The sequence below is a fragment of the Pan troglodytes genome, chromosome 6 (assembly GCF_028858775.2).
Source record: "Pan troglodytes isolate AG18354 chromosome 6, NHGRI_mPanTro3-v2.0_pri, whole genome shotgun sequence".
NCBI lineage: Eukaryota > Metazoa > Chordata > Mammalia > Primates > Hominidae > Pan > Pan troglodytes.
The window spans coordinates 57,849,223-57,873,646 of record NC_072404.2 but is presented as its reverse complement, the minus strand read 5'-3'; the positions used below and the strand labels follow the sequence as shown (position 1 = coordinate 57,873,646).

Sequence of the window (24,424 nt, the reverse complement as noted above, 5' to 3'; positions counted from 1 at the left end):
CAAAATGGCAGCCACCATCCTTATGTGGTGGCTTACCATCATAAGGTAAGTTTGCTTCTTTTTAAAATTCGTGATAATGGCGTCATACAGTATGTTTCCGGCCAGAATTCTCTGGATTCTTTTGCTCAATATCATATTTGTGATAATCCTTTTCAACCATGTTGACACGAATACTCAGGGTTGTTTGCAATTTTGGGCAATAAAAAACAGTTTTGCAGGAACATCCTAGTATGTCTTTGGATGAACACAAGCTGGAATTCTGTGGGATATATAACTAAGGATTGAATTTCTGTCACATAGAGCAGGCTTATGTTTAGCTTTACTAGATAATATTGGACAATTTATCAAAGTGCATGTATCAAATTATAACCCCTCCAGCAACATATGAGCACTCCAGTTGTTCCACATCTTTTCTGGTAAGTGCTTGTTTTTTCCTTTGTCTGTTTCATTTGCATGTTGGTGTGTTTTAGGACTATTGCGTTATGATTTCAATACATACTTTCTAGTTAACTAGTGAAGTTGAGCACCATCACATGCACATATTGGTGACTGGGATACCCTCCTCTATGAAATAACATTTTTGGTCTCTTTTTCCACTTTTTTTTTCCTTGTTTTGTTAATTTTTTTTTTTTTTTTTTTTTTTACTTTACATTGTGGGATACATGTGCAGAATGTGCAGGTTTATACATGCGCCATGGTGGTTTGCTGCACCTATCAACCCGTCATCTACGTTTTAAGCCCCGCATGCATTAGGTATTTGTCCTAAGGCTCTCCCTCTCCTTTTCCCTGACCCTCAGACACGCCCCAGTATGTGATGTTCCTTCCCTGTGTCCATATGTTCTCATTGTTCAACTCCCACTTATGAATGAGAACATGTGATATTTGGTTTTCTATTCCTGCGTTAGTTTGCTGAGGATGACGGTTTCCAGTTTCATCCATGTCCCTGCAAAGGGCCTGAACTCATTCTTTTTTATGGCTGCATAGTATTCCATGGTGTATGTGTGCCACATTTTGTTTATCCAGTCTATCATTGGTGGACATTTGGGTTGGTTCCAAGTCTTGTGCATTTGTCTTTATAGTAGAATGATTTATAATTCTTTGCAACCCCATCAAAAAGGGGGCGAAGGATATGAACAGACACTTTTCAAAAGAAGTCATTTATGCGGCCAACAAACATATGGAAAAAAAAGCTCATCATCACTGGTCATTAGAGAAATGCAAATCGAAACCACAATGAGATACCATCTCACTCCAGTTAGAATGGTGATCATTAAAAAGTCAGGAGACAACAGATGCAGGCAAGAATGTAGAGAAATAGGAACACTTTTATACTGTTGGTAGGAGTGTAAATTAGTTTAACCATTGTAGAAGACAGTGTGGTGATTCCTCAAGGATCTAGAACTAGAAATACCATTTTCCCACTTTTTAAATTGGGCTAATGGACTTTTTTTTTTATTGATTTGTAGCCATACTTTCTATACCTCATATATTTTGGATACTAGTACATTTCAGGTATATGTATTACAAATATCTTATCTTGCTCTGTTTCATACTCTTTTAGTGGTGTGTATTATCCAAAGGGTTGAACTGTCAAAAAAGATTCATACAGATCAGACATCTCACCTAACAAAAATTGCTTAATGGTTTCCTGGATTCAAGTAAAAAGCACATGCAGCTGTAGCAACCCTCTCTAACAGAGGCTCACCGCCTTTTCCTAATCGCCCCTTTTATTTTTAAAGGCACATTTTATTGTGCATTTTTATAGAACCAATGAACTAGTTCTGGTTATTCTAACAAAAGACTAACAATATGTGTGGTGCACACCAGCTCAGAGGAGGAAGGAGACAGGAGAGATGAGATGAGTACATCCACCCACATGTAATTCTTAGATCCACAAATTCAGGTTTATTTACAACACTCTAGACCGAGAAGTATATCTTGCTAAAATATTTTGGGTTAAGAGTCCCACTGGTTATCCTGCTGCCAACAAATTACCGTTGTCTTGTTTATAAAGAGATCTGAGGGAAGTCAACACTGCCTCAGGTATCCTCATGGGGATAGTAAGGGCGTGAGGGGTCTGCCCTTACCTTTTTCATCCCCCCCAGGTGTCTTTTGCTGAACAGAAGTTCTTAATTTTAAGGCAATCCAACTTATTATTTTCTTTCGATCAATGTATTTGTGTTCTTGTTTCAGAAATATTTTGCTACCACAAGTTCAGGAAAATGTTCTCCTATGTTTTCTTATTATAGTCATATTATTTTACAAGGCACAATACACCTAAAATTGGTTTTTGTTTATATTGTGAGCTAAGGGTTAAGGTTCATTTTTTCATATTCAATAAACTCAACTTTCAATGAAAATATCTTCTTTCCCCACTTACTGTAACTTCAGGGATGCCTTTGTCATAATTACAGTATATGAATGTTCTTTTCTTTTTTACTGCTGTGGGTTTATGTTTACAACAAAGCTAAATTATCCTAATTACTGTAGTCTAGTAACAAGTCCTGATATCTGCTAGTGTAAACTCTGTCTTTGTTTTTTTTTTCTAAGTTTCCTTGGCTATCTTGAGAATTAGAAACTCCATGTACATTTTACAATTCACACACACACACACACACACACACACACACGGATTTTTTTTGGAACTGTGTTGAATCTTTAAATCCATCTGGGTAAAATTGACATTTTTGCAGTACTAAGTTTTCCGAAGTATAATCATGGTATATGTTGTTCTTTTTATATTCCCCACTATCGTGTTATGTGTTGTTTTTATTTGTCATTTTTATTATAGAGGACTTTCACATATTTTATCAGATTTGTCCTTAGATATTTGATCTTTTCAATGCTATTTTAAATGGTGTTATATTTTCAGCTTCATTTCTATTTAATGGTAATGAGAATATAAAAATAAAATTGATTTTGGCACATTGACTTTAAATCCAGCCATCTTGCTAAATTTACTCAAATCTAATATGTATACATATTCATCAGCTTCTATATGTTCACAATCATGTCATATACTAATAATTTTGCTTTCCTATGCAAAGATTGTCATTTGTTTACTTTAACCCTTTGTGGTCACTAAAACATCTAGTGCAATGTTTTATGTAAGTGGTGATGGTTCCTCTGTTAGGTAAAATTTGCCTTGGATCTCTTATATTCCTATACATCTTGTAAGTAAGCCCTTTTGTTTTAGACTAGGTATTCACGTATATTTAAATAGCGAAAAGCCATAAAATCTAGAGATCCTATTGCTCCAGAGGTGCGTTTGCTCTCTAGTCTAATAAAGATAATGCCTCCCTCCAAGGCAAGGGGTAGGTTTGCTTTCAACCCCTGCAAAATATTCAAGTTCCCTAACCTTAGGGCTACTCAGCTCTGATCTACACCCGCATCATGCACAGCATCAACCTGGGCTGCTGCGTCATCCTATGGGACTTAGAGGACAAAGGGAATGAATACATCCTAGATGCTCACAGTGCTTGCCATGCTGAGAGAATCTGTCCTTGTCTGACACTCTTGTTTGTTCCTTTTCTGTTAGTATCCATGAAAGAGCAAAACACTTCCGTGAGCTTTTTAATTAGGGTAGTATCTCAAACTCTTCACAGTTTTTGACACTTGCTTCCAGATTTCCTTTTTAACCCCTGGGTTATTTGTTTGTTCCTGAGTTTCCGAGTGTTTGGAAATTTTCCTAATCTCAAAATAATTGATGTCTAATTCAGTTCTATTGTGATTAGAAAACAATCTGTATGATCTCAGTTATTTTAAATTTGTTGAAGTTTGTTTTATGGCTCACAATATAGTGTAACTTGGCTTATGTTTTGTGAACTCTTGAAAAGAATATATTTTACTGTTATTGGGTGGAGTGTTTTATAAGTGCCAATTAGATACGCTTGTTGAGATAATGTCATTGAGTTCTTATGCATACTTGGTAATTTCTTTCCAGTTGTTTTATCAACGATTAGGGGAAAGTTGTCAGAGTTTTCAAAAATAATTGTGGATTTGTCGTTTCTCCTTGCAGTTTTATCAGGTTTTGCTTTGTGTGTTTTAAGCCCTGTTCTTAGTCACATGTACATTTAGGATTACTAAGACTTCTAGATGAATTGAATATTTATATAATTTGATCCCTGTTTATATATTTTTGTATATATAATATCTCTCTCTGCTTATGGTAATTTTATTTGTTTTGGATATATCTGCTGTACTTGATATTATGTTACCCTTGCTCTATTTTGGTTAATGTTTGCATACTACACCTTTCCATCGTTTTACTTTCAGTCTGCATATAGCATTGTATTTGAGGTGAATTTCTTATAGATAGCACATAGTTAGGTCATGATTTATAATCCAGTGCAATTAATGTCTTTCAGTTGGTACATTTAGGCCATTTATATTTTATAATCTTTGTTATCATAATATCAGTAATCACTGATAGAAAAGGGCTTATGTCTGCCGTTTACTTCGTTTTCTGTTTTTCCTATCTGCTTTTTTTTTTTTTTTCTGCTTTTATGCTCCTTAGTTAGTTGCTTAAAACCTTTTTTAGAATTTAATTTTGATTTATCAATAGTTTTTCTCAGCATACCTCTTTATGCAGGTTTTTTAGTGATGGCTCTAGGTATTTCATGATACATACATAACTTACCGCAGTCTACATGTGTTAAAACTTTAAATTTTTTAAAAAATAATTTTTTTATAGAGATAAGGATCTCATTATGTTGCCCAGGCTGGTCTCAAACCCCTGGCCTCAAGTGATCCTCCTACCTCAACCTCCCAAAGGATACTTTATAAATTTGAGTGAATACAGAAATCATCCCTCCTTTTGTGCCACCTTAGCTTCCCCAGTTTACAATGGAATTGTCTCATATTTTTACACATATATTATCTGGTATATTTCATATATCAGAGGTATAACTTTTGCTGCAATATCACACATTATTTAGAAAACTCAAGAGGAAAAGGAGAGAGTCTATTAGATTAGTTTATCCAACCACATTCTTTCTTTGTCCAGATGTTCTAGGGTTACTTGTTTTATCATTTTCTTTCTGTTTAGAGAACTTCCCTTAGCTATTCTCATAGAGTAAGTCTGCTGGTGACAAATTCTTTTATCCACTTTTTACCTGAGTATGTCTTGGTTTTTCCCTTCATTTCTGAAGGCTATTTTCAGTGGATATAAGATACTGAGTTGACCAAGCTTTTCTCTCAACATTTGAAAAATGTTGTGCAACTTCCCTCTGGCTTCTGTGGTTTCTAATGGGAACTCTGCTGTCATTCTAATTATTTGTTATTCACAGGTATGGTGTTGTTTTTCTCTCTCTCACTGCTCTCAAAAAAAATTTTTTTGTCTTTAGTTTCCAGAAGTTTAAATATCATTTTGTAGTTTTCCTTGCTTCTTGAATTATGTCTTTTACCAAATTTTGAAAAATTTCAGCCACTACTTTTCTAAGTACTTTTTCAGCTCCACACTCTTTCTTTTCTCCTTTCTTCACTAGGATGCAACAAATGTTAAATATGTTTTATAGTTATGTAGGTTCTTGAGGCTCTGTTCATCATTTTCTTCCAGTCTGTTTTCTCTCTGCCATCCTGACTGGATTTTTTCTATTGTTTTATTTTCAGGTTTACAGATTCTTTCCTTTGCATCTAAATTTTGTTTTGAGTTTATCTATACATTTTTATTTATTATATTTTTCAGTTCTAAAGGTTCTGATGGGTTCTTCTTTATAGTTTTTTGTTGTTGTTGTTGAGCTTTCTGTCTTAGCTGATGCTGTCCATTTTTCTCATTTATTACAAGCATGTTTGTATTAATTTGTTGCAGCATTTTATAATGGCTAATATAAAATGTTAGAAATATCTGACATAATTCTAACATCTCTGTCAACTCAGTTGGCATTTGTTGATCATCTTTTCTTCACTTAACTTTTTATCTTCCTGTTTCTCAGTATGATGAATGTTTTTTTTAAATTAAAACCTGGGGATTGGGATATTATGGTAGGTGATTCTGGACCTTGTTTAAACCATCGGTTTTAGCTGGCTTCCTCTGATACCACTCCACCAGGGGAATGAGGAGGGATGCCACTTCATTACTGCCCGAGGTAGTGAGTGCATCACAATGGTTTCCTTTTGGCCTCTACTGACATCAAAGTGGAGGTATCATTTCTACCGGGCAGTGGTTAAAATCTGAGTCTTTACCCTATAGACTCCTCTGACATCACCCTAGGAAAAAAGAACTGTATTACCATGCCCATTTAAGATAGCAAAGGCTTACAGGGGATCCCATAATTCTATCCTTGCCAGATCATAACAATCTGGCAATTACTTATATTTGGGCATGTTTATTATTGTCATTATGTTTTTGTTTTCTATCTGACTTCCTGCTTTTTTTCCCTCCGTCTGTGCTCTTTCTATGGTTAATCAAGTATGTCATGTAATTGAATTTTCTCTCTCTTATGTTGCTAGTTCTACATTATTTTGTTTTAAGGTATACTTTAGAGATCAGACAATTCACTCTTGACATGTTATAGGCTAATAAAAATATTTTTTCTATGTCACTTAAATATCTTTATTTAACTTTTACTTTTCAAATTTTTTTCTGGGTGTAGAAGTTATGGGTTGGCAGATAAATTCTTTCAATCCTTTGAAGATGTCATTCCATTGCCTTTGGCTTTAGTTTTGTTGTCTTTTTTCTTGGTAAGAAATATAGCATAGGATTTCCTTTCATTATAGGTGGTGTGCCTTTATTTCTCTGGTTGTTTTCATGATTTTCTTTTTGTCTTTTGTTTTTCACCAATATTACTATGATGTGTCCAAGGTAATTTTCTATGTAATTATCTTGTTTGGTATGAAGAGATTCTTTTTCTCATAGTTAAATGTCTTCCAAGATTTTTGTGAAATTCTCAATTATGACCATTTTGAATATTATTCTGCTTCATTTTTTCTCATTTCCATCTAGGTCTCCAATTAAGTTGACTTTAGAAATTTCTTATAAATTCTACATAGTTCTAATTGTCTTTTCTGTATATTCTATTTTTAGTAATTCACTTCAGTTGGACTATTTTTTATGGAACATTTATACCACTTCACACAAACTGCCTTTTAGTGTATTCCGCATTCTATCAAAATAATCTAATGATTCTTTAATTTAAAATACATTATCAGTCTTAGAATTTTCATTTGATCATTTCAGTTATATAGATTTCCCCATTACCCATAAAATTCTCCATTTAATCTATTTTTCACAGATTTTTTGCCTGTTTTTCTTGAATATATTAATCATAGTTTCTATTAAAAATTTTTTTCCCAGTTAAAGCCAATTTCTGGAACACCTGCAAAAGTGTTGCTATGTTTTTTTTTTCTTTGCTCTTGGGAATAAAGTTTTATCATAGGTTTATGATATTTTTTCATTAAATGCCAGACAAAGCACGTACAAAATAGAGATTGCCCTGATGAAATTATTTTTCTCTAGCAAGGATTCATTCATTCTTCCCTTCCTGGTGAGAAAGAATCATATCTGTTTATCTTGATATAATGAGACTGGGCTAAATCAAGGCAAGGCTGTCACCCTAATGTGTCTACTCTTGCCCTGTGGAGTTTTTAGCCAACTGACTATCCCCCTTTCCTTCACTGTCATGACTTAATCACTATTTTCAGTGTCACCCTCAAAGATCTCTGATCTTCTTTCCAGTAGCTTTCTGTTTAAGTTATTAATCTCAAACTCCATGCAGTTTCGGTACTCAGCAAATGTCCTGGAGAGGAAGTGAACTTGCCAAATATTTCAAGCCTCCCCTCCCCATTGGTGGTCTCAACTCGTGCAGTTTTATTCTTGCTAAGCATTAACAAATGCCCACATGCAAAATGAGCTGTCAAAGGCCCACTCACATTCAGAGGTGCTTGAGTCTAGATTCCAAGGCCCTGGAGCTCTCATTGCTTTAGCCATTCTTCACTGACTTCATACACATCATTTCTCTATTTAACTTGCTCTACTAATTTTGTTAAGCATGAATATTTGCCTCCTAATAGATAGTCTAACCAATTTGAAGGTAAAGTTCATGGTTTAAATGTAAACCTATTAGTCGGGTCAAATGTATCTGGGTATATGGTAGGCATTCTTTTCTTTTCCAAAGAGTTAACTAATTAATCTCTACAATATCATTTACTAAATAATGATTTTCCTATTGATGTGAAGTATATTATTTTTTACATTAAAATTAAACATAAAGTTGCAATGGTTTCTATCAATATATACCTTCTTCAGCGCCACACTTAAAATAAAACTGTGACACATTAAAATATGTATATATATTTGACTGGCAAATCTCCATTATTACTTTCAGTTTTTATCATTTTTGTGGGTAGTCTCATGTAGGTATTATTTTAGGTAAATAAATATTGTACCTAGTGATTTTTTTTTTAAATCCAAGAAGAAACCAGTGCTGGAGTTTTGAATGAAACAATAAAATTAAAGCTCTTTTGTAGTGAATCAATATTTTTACTACCTTAAAACTTCTTATTCAAGGAATGGTACATATCTCTCTATAATTTTTTATAATTTTTACAATGTGGTTTTACTTATTTCTATATATGTTTATGAACTGATATTGTATAATGAATGTTGTGAGTGAGATGATTCTTTGAGAATAATTTACAATGACATATCTGAAGTAGCTGTTTTATTGGTTCTGTCATGGGGTATGTTATGAAACTCTTACATTCTAACTAATACATTTTTTTCTTTTAAGTGTAAAAACCATCATGTACAACTCAACAATTTATTGAAACATAAACTCTGCCTGAATAAAGAAATAGGACATCACCAGCACTCCCAAGACTATCCTCTCCCTCACCTAAAGGTAATCACTATTCTAATATTTGTGGTTAGTACCCTCTTGCATTTTTATTGTATTATCACCTAACCGTACATATAGAAGTATCCTAGTTTTTGTTAATTTTGTATACTCATAATGTTATTTTTTGACCCTCCTCTTTGGTCAAAATTCCATTTGAGATCCATTTATGCTGTTTTTGATAGCTGCAGCTTGTGAATATTTTCTGTTATCTAGAATATCATTGTATTTGTAGATTATTTATTCACTCTCTTGCTAATGGATATTTTTATTATTTCCATTTTTGGCGGTTATATGAATAATGCTGCATTGAATATTTCTGTACATATTCCTTAGGAGTGTGCCTTGCCCTTGGGTAAAAACCTAGATGGGAAAATTTGGGGACATTATTTTAATATTTAATACATAATATTAAACTTTTCCCAAAGTGACATTATTGATTTATATGCACACCAGTATAGGAGATGTCCTATTGATCCACGTTTTGACAAATATTTTTAAAATTATAGTTATGTAGGTGACTGCAGTGATATCACATTGATATTTTCATAGGAATTTCCCTCATTAGAAAGATGCTTGGGTGTATTTTCTTGTGTTGTCACCATTTAGATGCTCCAATTTGGAAATTTTGGTCCAGGCGTGTCCCTGACTATTCTGTCTGACCTGTGACTTTTCTTCTTAATTTGTAGAAGTTTTCTCTACATATTATTAGTATGACTCTTTTTTAGATTATGTGTTGCAACTATTTTAAAACACCTTGCAGTTTCCCTTTTTATAATCTATATGGTGTCCCTAAGATCTGAAGTGATATCTTGTTTATTTGCCTCCATCTCTTTTTGTCTCCTGGTTAGTTTATTTTTATATCAATTTTATTGATCTTTCCAAGAAACTAGTTTCGGTTTCAATGCTTTTTTTTTTTCATTTTTTTAGCTTTCTATATTATTAATTTTTGTACTTATTTCATTTTTGTTTATTTATATTTTCTACTTTCCTTATGTACAAATTTAAGTAATTGATTGGAGACTTTTCATCTTCCTAATACAAAAATTTGACCAGTCACAGTGGCTCACGCCTGTAATCCAGCACTTTGGGGGGCCAAGGCGGGCAGATCACCTGAGGTCAGGAGTTTGAGACCAGCCTGGCCAACATGGTGAAACCCTGCCTCTACTAAAAATACAAAAATTAGCCCAGCATGGTGGCGCATGCCTGTAATCCCAGCTACTTGGCAGGCTGAGGCAGGAGAATCATTTGAACCTGGGAAGCAGAGGTTGCAGTGAGACAAGATTGCACCATTGCTCTCCAGCCTAGGCAACAGAGTGAGACTTCATCTAAAAAAAAAAAAAAGATAAAAATTTAATGCTATTCTAAGCAGTACTTTAAGTGCATTTCACAAATTTTAATATATTATTTTCTTTTCTTTATTTAAAATATTAAAGTAACTTTTATAATTTTTTAACCCATAGGTTATTTTAAACGGTGTTTATAAATATCCTAATATTTAGGGGATTTCCCAAATATCTTCCTGTTATTGATTCCTTATGTATTTTCCTGCAGTTCAAAAACATACTTTATATGATTTTAAGTCTCACATATTTATTGAGAATTATTCCATGGTGAGAATATGGTCTATGTATTATTAAGTGTTCTCCAGAGAAACAGAACCAACAGGATATCTAATGATGTAGAAGAAAAGATCTGTTATGGACATTAGCTCACATGATTGTGGAGGCCGAGAGTCCCATAATCTGCCATCTGCAGGCAGGAGGGCCAGGAAAGCTATTGGTGCAACTCAGCCTGTGTCAAAAGGCCAAAAGCCTGAGACCCTTAGAATGGAGGTGGAGGTGGAATGCGGGCAGATGTGAGGGGGGTGACAGCCACTGGTATAAGTCCCAGAGCCAAAAGGTGGGAAAACCAGGAGCTCTGATGTCTGAGGGCAGGAGAAGATGGATGCCCCAGGTCAAGAAGAAGGAGCAATTCAGTTGTCCTCTACCTTTTTGTTCTGTTCTGGCCCATAAGGGACTGGATCAAGCCAGCCCTTCTTGGTGAGAGCCAACTTCTTTACCCAGTCTACTGATTCAAATGCTAATCTCTTCCAAAAATATCCTTACAGACACAGCAAGAAATATTATTTTATCAGCTGTTGGGGCATCCCTAAACCCAATCAAATCAACACATAAAATTAATCACCACAGTCTACCCTTATGAACATTCCAGCTGCACATTCCATGAATGCTTTATGTTCACTTGAAAAGTGCACTTGTATTCCAACACTGTTGGGCAGATTATTATATATAAAAGTCAATTAGGGTAGAGTTGTTAAATTTTTGGTACCCTAAAGCTTTTTCTCCTGGTTCCATCAATTAATATGAGAGGAATGCTGAAATTCCCAGCTATAACTGTAAATTAATCTACATCTTTCTGTTTTCTTGGTTTTGATTCACGCATTTTAAAGTTTTGTTTTTAGGTATATACACATTTATGATCATTAGACTCCTGTTATCATTATGGAATGTGATTCTTTGTCCTTGCAACTATCCCTTGTCTTGAAGTCTACATTGCCTTATGGAACACAGCTGTTCCTGTTTTCTTAAGATCAGTTTTTGTAGAAGATATCTCTTTTCATTCTTTTCAGTTTAACCCATTTGTATATTTATATTTAGAAAATGACTCTTGTAGATGGAATAAGTATAATTCAATCTTGATTGTTTTAGCCAGTTGGATGATCTGTAATTTAATTTGAGTGGTTAGAAAATTCTAACCATATTTAACATGTCCATCAATATGACTGAGTTTAAAATTTATCTTCATGTTACTTATTCCTTATTTTATCTTTACATATCTCCCTTTAAACTGACATGTGCTAAAATGATTCAACTTTACCTCATCTTTGTCTTGTGAAACTTGTGCCTGTTTATGTCATTTGTGTGTGTGTGTGTGTGTGTGTGTTTGTGTGTGTGAGAAAGAGAGAGAGAGAAAGAGAGGGAGAGAGAAAGAGACTGTTCTAGGATTCTCATCCGCCTTTAATGTATCATAATCAAAGATCGAATAATATTATACCACCTCAGAATAGTGTGAGAGCCACCACAGTGTACTTTCACCTCCCTCCCTTTATCCCTTGGACTACTGGTATCACATAAGAATGTCTATACACGTTGGGAATAGACCCCCAAATCTGGCCATAATCTGGCCCCAAAACTGGCCGTAAACAAAATCTGTGCAGCACTGTGACATGTTTGTGATGGCCATGATGCCCACGCTGGGTTTACCAGAACAAGGGCAAGGAACACCTGGCCCACCCAGTGTGCAAAACCCTTAAAGGCGTTCTTAAACCACAAACAACAGCATGAGCAATCTGTGACTTAAGGGCTTGCTCCTGCTGCAGATAACTAGCCACAGCCATCCCTTTATTTCGGCCCAACCCTTTGTTTCCCATAAGGAATACTTTTAGTTAATCTATAATCTGTAGAAACAATGCTTATCACTGGCGTGCTGTCAATAAATACATGGGTAAATCTCTGTTCGAGGCTCTCAGTTCTGAAGGGTGTGAGACCCCTGATTTCCCACTTCACACCTCTATATTTCTGTGTGTCTGTCTTTAATTCCTCCACCACAGCTGGGTTAGGGTCTCCCCGACAGAGCTGGTCTCGGCAGTACATCTCTACATGTATTTCTTATGTATGTACATGTAATAAACAAGTCAAAAGATTGTGGTAATTTTTGCTTCAAACAGTCAGTTATCTTTAAAAGAGTTTTAAACGTGAAAATATTTTATATTTATCAATACATTCACCATTTCAAGTACTCTTCATTTATTTTTGTAGATTGAAGTTCCCATCCAGTGCCATTCTTTTTCTTCCTGAAAGGGTTGATATGATATTGTGTATAGTGCTTAGAGCTAGTTTCCTGACAATTAGTTTTCTTTAATTTCATTCATCAGAAGTCTTTATTTTGCCTTTGCTTTTATAGACATTTTTTCTGGATATATAATTCTAGGGCTTTTCTTCAGAACTTTAAACATATTTCTCTATTATCTTATTATTTTGTAGTTTTTGATGAGAAATCTATTGCCATTCCTAGTTTTGCTTATGTGTATGTGATAGGACTTTTTTCTCTTTAGATGTTGTTACGATTTTCCTCTTTATCTCTGATTTTCAGTGATGTGATTATTAATACATGTCTTCATGTGGTCCTCTTTATGTTTATTCTGTTTGGGGTTTATTGAAATTTTGGGGATCTTTGAGTTCATCATTTGTATTAGTTTGGAAAATTGTACCCATTATTTTATCAAATATTTGTTATATATTCCTTTTTTTTCTTCTTGGACTTTGATTTCACATGTTTTAGAGCTTGATATTTTCCACAGGCAATTCACACTCTGCTCATTTTTCTTAATCTAATTACTCCCTATGCTTCATTTTATTATAGTTTCTTTTGTGATGTCTGTTATTTTCTGAACCTTCTCTGGCAATCTCTACTAGATTACTGTTAATCTTATCCAGTATATATTTTTCAGATTATTTTCTCTAGAGGTTATATATGATTTTTTTTTTCTTGAGACAAGGTCTCTCTCTGTCACCTAGGCTGGAGTGCAGTGGTGCAGTCACAGCTCCCTGCAGCCTCAACCTCCCGGGATCAAGTGATCCTTTTACCTCTAATAATTTCTAGTACCTATGTATTATCATAATTTTTCATAAATTAGTATCAAGCGCTTCACAAATAATGCAAGACTCTTACAGCAGTACCTGCTCATTTACCACCACTAGGTCTTTGTGCTCTGGGATCAGACATATTACTTCTACGTATGTTATAAACTCCATAGTGTGTGGTTCTTAAATTGTCTTTAAGTGGTTAGTTTTCTTGTAGTGTATTTAAGAAATATGAAAATAAGACTGGTCTCATGTTTACAATATTCACTTCGTCTCATGTTTGTAATATTCACTGCTCTCCCTTCACTTATGTACATCCAAATTTTCCTGTGTTATTTTTCTTCAATCTGAAGAAACTTTAAAAATTTTCTATAATAAAAATTCGCTGGTTAAACACATAAATTGTTGTGTATCTAAAACTTCTCTATTTAATTTTTATTTTTGAAGGAGATATTCTCTGTATATGGAGAAATTCTGCTTGTATAGAGTTTTGTTTTCATACTTCATTTTAAAGATGTTCCTCCACTGTTTTCTCTCTTGCATTGTTTTCAATGTGAAATTAGTGAACTTTTTTTTTAATTGTTGCTCCTCTGTGTGTAATTGTTTTGTGTTTCACTGTAGTAAAGTCCAAGCATGGCTTTGGTTGCCTTTATTCCGACTGGTAACTATTCAGCCTTTTAGTCCTGTGCAATATTTTTCTCCAGTGAGGAAAAAAAATTCAACTTTTTTATTTTAATATTTTTCCCTCTAGTCTTTTTTTTTTTCCTCTCTCCTCTCCTTCTGGCTCTCAAATTGTACATATCTTTGGCACTAATATTGCCCTAAGATCACCACTAGCTTGTTCATTGTTTCACTGTTTTTTTCCTCATAGTCATGTTTACTAATCTTCTTATCTATAGTTTCCAATATGTTGTTAATCCCACTGGATGAATTTTTCACATATTCTATTTTTCAGTTCTGCAGTTTCAATGTTGTTTTTTGTAGTTTTACTTTCTCTATTGACACCCTACTCTTTTTACTCATTATGTCCAAATAATGCTTTATTTCCCTAGGTACGAATGTAGTATATACTTAAAAATAATTCTGTACTAATTTCAATAGCTCTGTCATTTCTCGGTCTCTTTCTATTGCTGTTTTCCTGGCTATATAATGTATTGGCTTCATATTTTTGGTACAATGTTTTAAAGAATTGAGTTTTTTGTTATGTACCTTTAAAAGCTATTGGTTGTTTTGTTTCTCTTTTTTTCCTTAGACGGTAGTTAAATTCTGCTAGCCTTTTTGAGACTGTTTTTAGGCTTTGGCAGCAGAGGTTTAAAGAGGGAATTACTCAGTTTAATACCCAGATGCCTTCCCTGTGTCCAGTGTCTGCTCTGGGTATTTGAAGCTTCTCTCTTGCTCCACAGTTTCCTGTCTTCAATATTTTCATCCATCTTACGGATCCCCAGTGGCTGTACTCTTCCAAATTAAAACACATTCTTTTTCCTGTGCAACCAAATACACAGCCAGAAACTTTAGGGTGACGGAAAGCCTGGAACTCTCTTGCTGGGTAGCTCTTTCTTCATGGCTCATCCGCACAAATACCAGCTGCCTCAGCCTCGCAGGCCTCTCCGCTCCACCTCCTCATCCCCATGGGATTGTTTCACTCTGCTTAGCACTGACTCTTCCTGCAGTCCACCTGCAGGCAAAAGCCACCTAGATATCTTGCTTGTTTCCCATTTGTCAGGGATCACACTACTCAATATCTGAAAAGAACTGCAGTGTATAATCTTCCCAGGTGCATATGTGTTGAAGACAGATGGATGGTTAGTCTGGTGACAGATACTCCATTATGGCCAGAATCAGATGTATTACTCATTAGTTTTTAATAGCAATCTTACTTACGTTGGGCTCTAAAAACAAAATATGAAGGGATGATCCCTTTTCTTCTATTCTGTGGAAGAACTAAGGTAATATTACTATTATTTCATGGAAAGATTTAATAGGATTCATCGTTGAAACAAGTTTGAAATTTTCTCTTAGTTACTTTCATAATACAAAATTCAATATATTTAATAGTTGAAAGACTTGTTAAGTCTTTTTTTAGTAAAAAAAATTACGGGAGCTCTAAAAAATGGTTTTCTATGAAAGAAAAAATGTTTAACTTCAAACTTCCACAAATCCTAATAGCCACTGCTTCAAAGTATATTATATTGTAAGGTAAATATTCTGCTTTCAGACAGGTTATCATTTGTCTGTGGAAACAAGGAGACCCAGACAAACAAGGACTAAATAAGTATAATACCCACGTATTCTTTCTAAAAAAGTACTTGAAATATTTCAGCAGCTTGAGAGATGGATGAACCTTCCAAGTGAGTGTTTTTATAAAAAGGAGATAAAGAATGAATACAGGCAAAACTTTAACAAAATTGTACATTAACAAGCAAGCTACACGCAAGGTTAAAAAAAGAATTATAAAATGACATGATAGGAGCATATTTATCCTCATGTATTATTTTATAATTATTGCATATAGATCAAAGATTTAATCTTACATTAAATATAAATGTTGATGGGGCATATTTAAAACAATGTGGTATTAAACCACAGACATAGGCAACAACTCTTCCAGTTGCAAATGACATAAAGTCAACTCAGACCAACTGAAGTAAAAAGGCACTTCGTGTTAAACACAGTTGATGGGAGGCTGTTGGCTTGGACCAGCCACCAGCATTAGGCCCCAGCAGACCAGACCAAACCAGAATGGAGGGACTTGTGCTATGCACGATGTAATCAAACTAAACTGTGAAATAGGCCAGTTTTCTCAAAAACAAAATTCCAGTCAACCTGAGCCAGCACAATAAGGAAGTCCCTTCCATTTAACCCTGTAAGAAAATAATTTTGAAACGACCAGTCCGCCTCTTGTTCTCTGTGTCTGCTTTCCTTAGCCCTTTTCTGTCCATAAAGCCAGACTTCCCTGGCTCAGCTCGTTGGAACACTCATGCCATTTAATAGAATATATACAATTTACAAAGCTAACTGCCTAATGATAGACATTGGATATTTCTGTTTGTGTGGGTGTGGATGGATGGTGGGGGGGTGTGTAGGTGTCAGGGAGCATAAGAAGGATGAAGAGAGAGATCCCCGTGCATTTAAATTTAGGTCTAAAACAATGTCAAAAGCAGAATATATCAAAGCACATCCTAAAGCTTCTGAAATGTTTAACTCTTTGGCCTTTTTGTTAAGCCCAAATATCTTCTGTAACAACAAAAAAGTTGAAAAATCTGGACCATTTGACTTCAGAAAGAAAATGTGAGGCTTTGTAAATATTGTCATTTTGAAAATATGAGACTTTTTTTCTCCCTCATGTTGGATGTCATAGTTTTTAGGAGTTTTACCCAACTGGCATGAACCTAAACCAGGAAGGAGACACAGGATGTTAAGCAGTAAGGTTGGGTTATGCTAAAGAGTGGGTTATGAAGGTAAATAGCAAAAAAAGGCTGAAATGATGGGTTGTCAGCCTAGGTTAGGAGTACTTCATGATAGACTTGGAATGCTTGATTAAAGAAATTAAACTTCTATTTTAGTTAGTGAAGAACAAAGAGGACAATAGCATTTCCAAATCTCTTCTTTAGGCAGTGAATGGTTGAAATAAGTCAAGTCTGCTTTAAAGTATTACATGTAGACATAAGGGTAGAAGCTTTTATTATTTAGGTTTAAGGTACACTGCTCTCCAGTTTTTCTTTGCAGGGAAATATTTCAATGTCTTGTTTCCCTCACTTCTGTACAATCAATTCTGGAATATTCAGCCAAATTCTAGAAGTAAAAATGTCTGTAAATGTAGCCGATGTTCTAAATCTCAACTTCAGGTAGAAGATAGCTTTCTTTTACAACTTTCAGGACATGTATCTCATAGTGCTATATATCCTCTTGATCCTGCAGATACAGAGGACATTTTATATTTCTTGCAAGTAAATTATAAATACATAGTACAGACTAACAGTATACCTTGAAGCTGTGACTCTTGGTTAAATGACCCTGTATAACAACATTAACTTAAATGTCTTATAAATTAAAACTGTTTCTTTTTTGTTGGCTTTATAGCAGGGTTACTATAAACAATTTCTATGCAGACCTTGAGCTTTGTGGCTGATTTATACTTATTGTGCTTTATGCACTGTGACTCCTCTATATGTGACATTCTCACTTCTTAGGAAACTCACTTTACTGCAAGACTTCTGTTTGCTATTGCACATATGTACTATAAAATAGAAAAAAGCTCTTTTAGATGTTGGCCAGTAATTTTTTTTACTTGACTTCTAAGACATAAAATCAACTTATGATTGAGCTGGTGCTGTAGTTTACATGTTTGGCTTAAAGCTGTGAGAAGTGGAGAAAAGCTGCAGGCACTAATTATGCCTAGTACAATCATTCCTCCTCCTTTTTGTCTATTTGTAAAATCTATTACAAAAATCACCTTTTCCTATTTATATGTTAAAATTATCTTGAGTATATCTTAGTATGAACATCTTGTATCAAATAAGAATGTTCTATCCATTAAACAAATCGAACAAGATGAGAAACTGAATAATAAGCATGTTTGGATACTTAGGGCAATAAACTCTGAGTTTAGATACTTTTCAGAAGAGAAAGAGCCACTGCACAGACAAAATATATTTGTTCCTCCAAGGACAAAGCATATATCTGAACTTTAGCTGGCTCTACCCACCCCACGGAGGTGATGAGACAGGTTCATGAGTCAACAGGATCTGTTTATTGAAAAAGGCTGATAGAAAAATCTTCAGTGATAAAGTTCAAGGGAACAGATTCAGAAGAAACAGACAGAAATAACAAAACAAGTATTTTGCCTCAATATATGGATTTTTAAAATAAGAACTACTTAACCATTTTTTTACATATTGAAGTAAATTTTCTGTCATTTTTTAGTCTTCAAGACAATTTGTCAAATATTGTAGAATGAGTTTCTGATACAGAAGAAAAGCAAAGCCTGTCTTTTGTATGAAAAGTATAGAATCAAATCAACCTGAAAGATATGGTTTGTATCACTATATGCTCTTAATTGAATGTTAATTGAATGTTGAATATGTTCTTAATTGAATGTTGTGACCTCATTGTTATGCTGCAGTTCATTTACCCATTCCTGCTAGAATTTATTTTGGTTTTTACAGCCATTTCAAAACTTCATTATTCTCCTTGTACCCAACACTTGGCTTTCATTCATCAGCAGATGACCTTGTCTACTAATTCATTAAGAATACTGAAATTGATAAGTGGGAACCACATAAATTTATCTCTTATGCAATGTGATGATGACTCAATCTTTATCATTAGCATTATTTATTGTAAGAGGCACCTTCTGCTGGCGTTATTAATTATGTTATTATTTCCAAATAGTCTCTGTTTCTGTAGAAAGCCAGGAGTGAATAACTCTGCCCTGGGAACAAGAAACTATTTCCCTGCAGACTAAAGCGCTCCCTAGACTTTAACTTGCCCATTCCCCTTTCAACATATTATGACTATGAGGCAGAGATGTTATATAAATATACCAGAATTCTCTTTTTGGCTAGCTTGTTTTTAAAAAATTGTGAGTCTTCTTTAGGAAATTGCTGGAAAGTATAGAGAATGAGGTACTGAACAAAGAATTTACCAGGATGGCTCAAAATCCCATCGCACTAACCTGGTGGTTGTCTGAAAAGCAGACTAGAAGCCAGGCATGCCTCAGACTACCAACAAATAATCTGCCTTGAACAAACTCTAGCTAGGATCGTCAGAGACTGCTCCCCAAGTAGGCCTTGACCTTGGCTTAAAAAGACTTGAACTAGGGCCAGGTGCAGTGGCTCGCGCCTGTAATCCCAATACTTTGGGAGGCCGAAGCGGGCTAATCAGCTGAGGTCAGGAGTTGGAGACTAGCCTGGCCAACATGGCAAACCCTGTCTCTGCTAAAAATAGAAAAAATTAGCCGGGCGTGGTAGCGGGTGCCTGTAATCCCAGCTACTTGAGAACTGATACAGGAGAATCGCTTGAACCCAGGAGGCGGAGGTTGCAGTGAGCCGAGATCGTGCCACTGTACTCCAGCCTGGGCCTCAGATCGAGACTCTGCCACAGGAAAAAAAAAAAAAAAAAGACTTGAAATAACATTGATATAGTTTCTGTGAGCTCAAGGTTGCATCCCTAGAATGACCCCGGTCCCCCTAAGGTGCCTGCCTGAGAAAACTCGAGGCTGCCCAAAGAAAGCAGTTACTGTTTGCTTCAGCCAACAGCTAAAGATGGGGCCCTTGTTCACTAGTGTGTATGGAAGGGCAGGAGTCTAACTTTGACAAGGACTATTTAGCAAGCCCAGATGGCTTTTATGTGGACAATCTACCCTTCCTGCTTTTTGTAATTTTCACTTTGCTGGCTCTACTGGCCCCCCTTGCCTCCCTCCCCATGCCCTCATTGTCTCTTTAAGCATTCAATCACCTGTGAACAAATTAAAGTTGAGTTCAGTTCATGCTGGGCTTTTTCCTACTGTAATAGTTATTACAGATTAAAATATGTCCTTCCCACTTTAAATTGTGTCAGTCTTCGTTTATCTTTGATGCCAATCTAACAAATTCTTGCTGTGAGGAAGAATGTGGCACAATAGAAATAAAACAATAAGGAAGACTTGTCCAGGGTTTTCCTCTCAGACAGGTTGGTATTCACATTTATCAGAAGTCCACATCGAACTTGCATCACTTGGATTTGCTGAAAAACATAAAGTAAAGAGTTAAAATTAAAACAAGCATATAGTGTTTCTGATACATTGAAGATAATCATAAATACAGCAGAAAAACTGAAAATAGATATTGAAACATACATTAAAATGCAAATTGGCAAAGATAAAATTAACACTTGAATCTTTATTATCAAAATTAATAGTTTACATTTCTCTATGAAAAGATAGAGGATGATTCAGGGAATGAAAAAGTAATAGAATGTGAATAAAAAATATACAATTGAATGATAAAGAGCCTTAGATTCACCTGTAATAACATACGGCAAAACAAATTTTAGATGGATTGTACAGTTAAATGTTTACAAGATAATTAGGAAGCTATCATATTTTATCAACTGTAATATCTGTGTATTTTAACATTTTTTTTTTTGAGACAGTCTCACTCTGTCGCCCAGGTTAGAGTGCTGTGGCATGATCTCAGCTCACTGCAGCTTCCGCCTCCTGGGTTCAAGTGATTCTCCTGACTCAGCCTCCCAAGTAACTAGGATTATAGGTGCACACCACCATGCCGGGCTAATTTTTGTATTTTTAGTAGAGACGGGGTTTCACCATGTTGACCAGGCTGCTCTCAAACTCCTAGCCTCAAGTGATCCATCTGCCTTGACCTCCCAAAGTGCTGGGATTACAGGCATGAGCCACTGTGCCTGGCTATTTTAACATTTTAATATCATCGAAATAGTGATTCATCTTTCAGTGAATGGCATGTAATAGTATTATTATTTTTTAGGTGTGCATAAAATAATTGTGTATTTTGTAATCAAAATACTTTAATTTTGATGAAGTATGGTATATATAAAAGAAGGTAATTACTTATCTGATTTTGGGTGAGAGGAGGGTTTCTGAGTAATGTGGAAATTACTCTAAAATCATAATAGCTAAGCCAGACTCCATAAGAAAGATTGCACTGGATAAAAATGCCGACTGTAATATTAAAAGTCAAACAACAAAGTGAGAAAAACTTTGCAATGTAAGTGACATATACTAGGTTACTACATTTTTTTTCATTTTACATAATTTCATACTTAGAGAAAAGTTGGAAGGCAAATGTAAAAAATTCCAGTATACCCTTCACACAGATTCTTGAAATGTTTACATTTTCCTGTATTTGCTTTAGTCTTATCTCTTTCTATAGAAAGCTAGATATATAGACAGATAGATGATGATAGAGGACAGATAGATATACAGCATATGTATTATATATATATAACCTTTGAAAATAAATTACTGAGATGATATCTATTAATCAACAAATGATTCAGTACCTATTTTCTAAAAACAAGGACATTCTCTTACATAATCACAGTACAATCATAAAAATTAGAAAATTAACATTGATACAAAACGATTAAATTATTATTAAAATTTCAATGATTATTCAAATAATTTTCTTTTATAGGACAAAAATCCAAGAGTATGAGTTGCATTCACTTATTGTGCTTCTTTCCTTTCCTTTAATCTGGAATATTTCTTTAATTTTACTTTATTTTTAATAACCTTGACTTTTTAATGACAGAGGGAAGTTATTTTTTCAAATGTTATTAAATTTGAATTTGTCTAGTGTTTCTTCAGTATTAAATAAACATCATTTATTCTTGTCAGAAATACCCTAGAATTGGTGCTATGTTTTTTTCATTACCTCATTTCAAAAGGCACAGAATATCAATTTATCCCAATACTGGTGATGTCAACTACTCGAATAAATTTGTGCTTGCCATATTTCTACACTGTAAAATTACTATATTTTATTTTGTAATATAAAAGTATCTTTTGTGTAGATATTTTGAGGATATGTAAACATACATCCTGTTAATCATCAAACCTTCTCCCACTAGTTTTAGCAACCATTGCCATCCCTTGCCTGAAACAACTACTACTACGTTACCATTTGTAATTTCCTAATTCTATCAATCTTCCTGTGAATATTAGTTAGGATGCCAATGTAAGAAAACGCCCCCATCGTTTGTTTATTTTTCTACTTCCCTTCTTTTTCTTTTTTCTTCTTCTTTTTTTTTTTTTTTTTGAGTCTCACTCTGTTGCCAGGCTGGAGTGCAGTGGCACCATCTCAGCTCACTGCAACCTCCGACTCCTGGGTTCAAGCGATTCTCTGGGCTCAGCCTCCTGAGTAGCTGGGATTACAGGCACCTGCCACCATGCCCGGCTAATTTTCGTATTTTTGTAGAGACGGGGTTTCACCATGTTGGCCAGGGTGGCCTCGATCTCTTCACCTTGTGGATCTGCCCACTTTGGCTTCCCAAAGTGCTGGGATTACGGGTGTCAGCCACCGCACTTGGCCTTATTTTTCTACTTACCTTCTTATTTTCTGATAGAAGTGTGGACTCATGGATTCTTATTTATTTAACAGGTAATACTCAATTAAAATTATTTTATTTTGATATGCAAATTGCTCCAACATTGTCCAGTGGGAGCCCCTTAAATCCCTTTATGGGGTAGGGTGTGTGTGTATTGTCGTGTTCTTTTATTCACTAAACATCTCCCTTACTTTCTGGCACAAAGAGATGTTGCACACTCATCCTCTACTTCATTACCCTAGTGCTGGCACCAGCCATCTTTCTAAAGAATCCTGATTTCTTTGGGTGAAGATGGGCATTTAGTTTGCTAATTGTTACTAGGATGTCATTCTCCCAGCCTTTCTCAGAGGACAGAGCTAAATATATATATATATATATATTCACTTAGAGAGATGGAGATAGATAATTTAGATAGATATAGTTACAGCCATGTATATTCACACATAGACAGATATATTGTTAAAACTGGATGTTATTATATATATGCATATCCATTGATCTATATAAATATATCTGTACTTATATATGACAATATATATCTGCCTATATATATTTATACAAAAATCTATATCCATATCTACTTGTCTATTTATATGAAACTGTGAGTTCTTGGTGCCTTTGACTTTACCACAACATTACAGGATTCATTTTAGCCTTTCCTTATTTATAACTTTCACCTTTGACAGTGAGAAACCTGATTCCCATTATCCACAATACATTTACTTCTTATTTGTTCAGTATTAGAAAACACAAATAGTAATTTTAGATTTGCCATTTTTCTCTTTGTTTTAGGCTGAGAACATAGAGTCCCAATACTGTGTACAAATGTTACTTGGATTAGTTGTTGCTTCTCCCCCGGTGTGGTTAATGTTGTCCATTTAAAATAAAGTAAGTACATTTGTTTCTGTTTTAAGTTGGCATTTTTCCCCATCTCTGTTGATTGTGTGTGAGTGTGTATGTGTGTGTGTGTGTGTAATATGAAACATTAATACGTCTCCAAATGTCAACTATTCAAGAAAGACTACTCAAAGAAGTGACCCTCCCTCCATCCTACTTACACTCTTTCTAGTCCACCATTTTTCTTCCCATCCCAACCATTCATTGTGGACATTTCCAATTATTAAAAAATGAGACATAGAAATTATATTCTATGTATAAAATTGTATCCTATTTATCATTGTAAATAACGTCTTAGTTCAGGTTCTCCAGAAGTATGGCTTGAGTTAAGGGCATTGTCCACACTAGTTATTCAGGATGTGTTCCAGGAGGCCTAGAGGGAGCAGGGCAGAAACCAGGACTAAGTCAAATAGATGTGGATTTCGGAGGAAGTGATATTCTGAGTGTCTGTGGCTGAATCACTGCAGTTGTCCAAGGGTGGTTCTCTGAAGGTTTCAGGTTCAATTGGTTAGGAGTTAAGAAACCAGAAGGAGAAGCCCTGGTACCCTGACCAGGAAAGAGGAACTAGATGAAGCAAGAAATCCTCTGCTCCAACATGGTTAACAAAATGCAGTCACTGAGCTTAACTGAAGGGTTAGCCAAACGAAAATAGGAAGACAAGGATGAGGATATTGACAGGGCCATGAATTAGACTAACGTGCCTGCAATCTCTACTCACACATTTGTGACATCAGAGCCTCAAGGTCGTCCCTAACCTTTCTAGCAACAGATAAAGAAATAAATTTAGTATATCAATTAAGGATGACCATAAGTTAAAATATAGGCAAATATTGAAGAACTAAGACTCCTCTTAGTAGTAAGATTGAACAGGAATTTCATCAGACTGACTTCATGAGTATTACTCTGTGAAATACTCTGAGCAATTTCATTCACAACATACACTCTCTAAAAGCAGCTTTTTTGACTGCGACCTTCAGTTCGGGT

At 34.9% G+C, this 24,424-nt stretch overlaps 1 long non-coding RNA gene across 1 annotated transcript; it reads left to right on the top strand.

Moving 5' to 3' along the window:
* Positions 1-23,419, top strand: LOC134810487 (uncharacterized). The gene is made up of 3 exons (XR_010158732.1): positions 1-45; positions 8,730-8,840; positions 23,336-23,419. It is a non-coding gene; the product is annotated as an uncharacterized LOC134810487 (long non-coding RNA).
* Positions 23,420-24,424: the final 1,005 nt, after the last annotated feature.